Below are 5884 nucleotides of genomic sequence, written 5' to 3'. Positions count from 1 at the left end.
AGAAGTCTCTGGCTTGGACCTGTTCCCAGAGAGGTCCCTGACTTGGGCCTGGTCCTATGGAGGTCTCTGGCTTGGGCCTGCTGGAACTAGCTCTTGTAGACCAGGCTGGCCTTGTACTCACAGAGATCAGCCTGTTTTTACCTCCTGAGTGCATATGCTGCCATTAAGGCGTGCGCCACCACTGCCTGGTGCGATCTGGATTCTTTAATTCAAAGGGCCTGACATATCCAAGTGCCCACTTTGGGGTAATATTTTCTGAGCCTCCAACGCTAATGAATTTGAAGATATTTGAAATTTCAGTTGTTTAGAGACACACTTTGATGACCCAGAACATTTGAGGGCTCAGGATTGCTTTGAATTTGCATAGTTCATAATTGAATGTAGTTTCTCAGACAACTTCTTCGATTATAATTATGTTACTTCTCATGAGCTAAAGACTGCTACTCTGGTTCATTTAATAAATGTAAAAATTGGAAAAGGAAAACCTACTTATAGTTTACTCTTCAATACAGTTTAATATTAGAATTGGGATTGTATTTTCTAATTTGTATAAAGGCTAGTTCAACTCTCATTTCCATTGCTTTTGGGAAAAGCAGGAAGTAAAATTGCATTTGGGAAAGCAAGAGTCTAAACATTTTAACCCTGGTAATCACCTGTCATTTCTACTTGCTGGAAAATGTCATTGTAACCATGGTTTTCTAAAGGGGGAAATTTGATAGTATTCCTTGAGGTATGTGGTTCCCAAGTTTCTCCCTGTTGTCAGCTCGGAGAAAGTATGTCTTGTAAGACAGTTTCCTGAGAAGCCGTTCCTATAGTGGGTCATCCAGGACTCCCATCAAAGGCTGGGAATCTTTAAACAATGGAAGGAAGATGGGGATATATTTAAGTTAAAGGCTTCACATTTAAAGCCACCTTTGTTACAGCAATAGGATTAGGTTCTATTGCTGAGGGTATTTAAAGTATTTTTTAAATTTTAACACAAAAAGATGAACAACCCTATTAAAGATGGCGAAGGTTTTGATTAGATCTATTTCCAAGGAAATATACATATAGTCATGCATAAAAAAACACAGGGGCACAGCACACCTCCATTTGTATATTGGAAACACAAAACACAGAAATCTATGAGAAAACATAATCTGAAATGAAAATATCTTTAATCAAGTATCTTAAAAGTGCCATGAATCTTTTAATTTTGTAACAAAATCTTTTAAAAAATTTCTCATCGTGTGTGTGTGTGCACCCACGCACATGGTCACTCATGCCACAGGGTGCATGTGGAGGTCAGAAGACAACCTTAAGGAGCTGGCTTTTTCTATTCCCCAAGTGGGTTCCAGGGATAGAACTCGGGTCTTCAGCCTTGGCAGCAGGCCCCTTTACCTGCTGAGACATCTCCTTGGCCCTTTGGATAATATCTGTTGATACACAGAGATTTAATGATGGTAAGAACTGTTTTATCTATTGCTCATGTTGCTTGTGGCTTTGGTCTTACATCTAAAAAGCTGTTGCTAGCTCTAAGGCCACGAAGTCTTATGTCTGTTTCCTTCTAAGACAGTGGTTCTTGACCTTCCTAACGCTGAGACCCTTTAATACAGTTTCTTGTATTTGTGTTGACCCCCAACCACAGAATTATTTTCATTGATACTTCATATTTTTGCGACTGTTATGAATCATAATGTAAATATATGACATGCAGGCTATCGCTCACAGGTTGAGAACCACTGCTTTACGGGTTTGCAGTTTTAGCTCATAGATTGTGGCATGAGGTGTAAGCTCGATTTCAAATAAATTGCATGAGCATATTTATTTGCTTTGGTGCCACTGGTTGAAGAGACCTCATAGCATTTAAACATTATATTGATTTTTTTATATTTAATGTATGTAAATATTTAATATGTCTATAAAACAAAAAGCTTAATAAAATTTGGAACACTTTTGCAATTGCTATTCTACTGATGAACTAGCATATTCTAAATAAACTGCTTTATGTTACATTTATCCATTTGTGTTTACTATTCTGCCCACCAGCTACTCCTAGGGGTAAACTGCTATTTTGTACTTCAAAGTTAGATTTCTCTTATTATAAAATATTCTGATTTTATGTATATGCTTGACTATATTATTTGAGCTTTGTTAGTTATGACATCATACTCAGTTTCCACTTCTCAGATTTGCTTTCACTTTTATTCAACCAAAATGGTGTAACTCTGTTGCATCAGGTTTTCATTATTGGTGTTTTTTTCCATTCTAGAATTAATTTCAGTTCTATTATTCACTCTCCTTTATTTCTGTGCTAGTTATCACTGCTGTGATGAACACCATGACCAAAACATCTTGGGGAGAAACGGGTTTATGTGGTTTACACTTCTGCACCATTGTTCATCACTGAAGGAAGTGAGGACAGGAACTCAAGCAGGACAGGAAGCTGGAGGCAGGAATTGATGCAGAGGACATGCAGGGTGCTGCTTACTGATTTGCTCAGCATGGCTTGCTCAGTCTGCTATCTTAGACCAATGGTGTCGCTTGCCTCCCACTACCACACCCGGGAGGTGTGGGTAAGATGGTACATAGTCAACATTACAAACTCTGAGAGTCAGAGCAGACTCATTTATTGAGGGTGTTAGGCAGACCTTTATACCCCCTCCCAGGACCCAGTGGTGGTGTCATTTGAAGCACTGTGTTGTCTAGCTTTCATTGGCTCAGGTCATCTGATGTCATGGTGTCATCAGTCTCTGGGCTCTGTGGCAGGCTCCCAGTTGGCTCAAAGGGAAGTCACCCATGGGCGTGGTTGACTGTCCCCGAGGGGGTTTCCTCTCAGGCAGGCACAGTCAGTTTTAGTTGGCTGTTGGCCTCCTTCTACATATCCATGTATCCGTGTAGTGGCATGGCATTTGGATTTTAATAAATGAGGCTTCCCCAAGGATCAGAAAAGTAAAACTGCCACGCTGGCCAGCCTTACAGACCAGGTAGCTATGATACACACCTTTAATCCCAGTAGGCACACTAGTTTGCCATAGAAACCATGCGATAGTGGTGCATGCCCTTAACCCCAGAACTAGAGAGGATTATAAAATAGGAAGATACAGTTTTCAGTCACAGTCTCATTCTGAGATTCCTGGAGGCAGGATCTCCATTTGGAACTGAGGTAGAGGTAAGAGCTAGTGGCTGACTGCTTTGCACTTTGGATCTTCAGGTTGAACCCAAATATTTGCCTCCGAGTGCATCATATCCATCCCTTTATTTTATTTTATTTGGTGAGCCCAGTGGGAGTCGGAGTTCCATTGCTTTGGCTTCGTTGTCCCCACTTTAAAGAGCATATAGCATAATAGACCACATCTGTCTTAGTTTGCCCTGCCTCACAAGTCCTTAACCATCATTGATGACTGCCCTACATGTAGGAGAAGCTGTTGGCCAGACAGCCCAAGCTGCGATTGCCCTGCCCAAATCAGCTATCATGAGAATGTGTGGTAGGTACTTCCTCCCTGAGCCAACGTAAGGCCTGCTGCTACACCCAGAGACTGCTGATGCAGAGACACCTGACTGGAGATGCCAAGGAGGAAAGGACAATGCAGCAGAGTTGGTCATATGAGTCAATAGGTCCTTAGGAGGGGATATAAGAGGCTGACCTTTACCCTCAATTAATCAGTTGGCTTTTGCTACTCACCTGACTCTGGAAGTCTGTACTGTTGACTCTGACTTCTCCCCCTCCCTCCCAAGGGATGTTCATGCAAGGTTGCCCCAACACATTGGGAACCACCTACCCAAGGGTAGCACCACATACAAGAGGCTGTATACTTCCAAGTCAATCGTTAATCAAGACAATGACCTACAGGCCAATCATGGATTTGTTTTCTTAACTGTGAGTCTCTCTTCTCAGATGACTCTAGCTTGTGTCAAGTTGCAAAAACAAAACAAAAGAAACAAATAAAAAACCCAAACCAAGATGAGTTTAGGTATGGCTATTACAATATAATTTGGAACTATAATTTTATTTTTGTGTGTGAGCAATCGATTAGTTTATTAGTTCATTAAGAGCGGCTTGTCGTGCCACTGAGCCTCAGGGCTGTTTGATCAGACAGAATATTTTCTCCCTCTTCAAATAGACTGTCTTTCAGTTGAGCATCATCAACTTCTGATCTCTAGCCACTATGCTCTTCTTCAATGCTCTCATCTCTTCTGAAGGACTCCTTGCGTCACCACCACACTGCATGCCCTCAGCAGTTCTGGGCCAAAATCATCTTTGAGTCTGTGCATTGTCCCTGCCACGTTTGAACAGAGAGCTCAATAAGAACTGAATAAGAAAATCTTTTGAATTTGTTTTTTTTTTTGTCTAGCATCATTTTCAGAGAATAAAATAAATATAAAATAAGCAGAAAGTAATGTCACTAACAAAAGAACATAAAGCCAGAAATGTTCATCAAAACATGTAACATAGCCACATTTATTAAGAATGTATTCTTATAGTAAACAGCAACCTCCAACAGTGCAAAAACTACAATTACTTTCACATCAAACTAGTATGAAGTGCATAAAGTGCAGAATATTACAGTCATGTCAATAAACAGTCATCAAGTCACGGTACACAAATCATGGATTACGACAGATGTGATGGTGCATACCTGCAATGAATCCCAGCACCCAGGAGGCAGAGGCAGGAGAGAGTGCTGTGGAGGCCTTTCCACCTTAACCGACCAAAGGTTAGAGAGTTGGAACTCACCTCTATTCCTTCAAGGTTCTTGTGTTTCTCCCTCAAAGGTCCCATGTAGATTTAGATCAGAGAGCTCTGCTCTCTCAATGTTATTGTCAACAGGTGTGGCTAATATCCAGACCTGTATTTCAGGAATAGAGAAGTAGATCTGTTTCTACCACAGACAAAAGTCTAAGAATCCAGCTAAGTTCTTATTCCCTTAAGGAGATAACTCGGGTTCCACTCAGGGAGCGGTTTGCTTACAGAATGTTTGGCCTGTGGTATGAGCAGGACTTGTTTTGTTCTGGCAGCAGAATGTTTTACTCTGAATGTAGCCCACGACCTTCAACTGGTCTGTTCATTTCCTTGTATCATGTTAATGCAGTCTTTTGTCTTACTCCTACCTTTTGGGGTCAGTGGTATTTTAAGCAATTGGAAATTAAACTACATATATTTCTGTTGTATTATTTTTATTTGCATCTTCATCTTCTTTACTAATATTTCTATATCCTCACAGCCCTACCCTGGCAGGTGGTATTTTTGTTGAGGCTGGTCCATGACAGATTGCAAATTTAAAGGCAGCTTATGCCACATAGTGAGTTTGAAGTTAGTATGGGCTACATAAAATGGCCCTTTATAAAAAAAATACTGAAAATAAAGATTGAATAGATTCAGCTGTTCTAATTGGAAATAAAAAGATATATTGTCCTTATTTTGTACCAAGTTCGGCTTTGTTGATGCTAATATACATTTGTCTGGTGTATATATAGTCTCTTCAAAAATTTAAAAAAATTCTTTGTATTATTTTATGCATATGAATGTTTTGCTTGCATTTATGTCTGTGCACTATGTGTAATCTGGGTGATTGTGGAAGCCAGAAGAGGGTGTTGGATCTGCCATGTCCAGGTCCTCTGGAAGAGCAGTAAGTACTCTTAATTGCTGAACCATCTCTCTAGCTCCAGTTTTCTCTTTACTAAGATTTATTTTCTAGCCTGAGCTGCCCCAGGAACCAACTGAGATGACCCTATCCTATAGCAATACTGACGAATATCTTGCATATCACCATAGAACCTTCATCTGGTGATGGATGGAGACAGAGACAGAAAACCACACTGGAGCACTGGTCTGAGCTCCCAAGGTCCCAATGAGGAGCAGAAGGAGGGAGAAGATGAGCAAGGAAGTCAGGACCACGAGGGG

This window comes from Microtus ochrogaster, chromosome 24 (assembly GCF_000317375.1).
Source record: "Microtus ochrogaster isolate Prairie Vole_2 chromosome 24, MicOch1.0, whole genome shotgun sequence".
Taxonomy (NCBI): Eukaryota; Metazoa; Chordata; class Mammalia; order Rodentia; family Cricetidae; genus Microtus; species Microtus ochrogaster.
The sequence above is the reverse complement of the archived record's forward strand: the minus strand, read 5'-3'. Positions refer to the sequence as shown.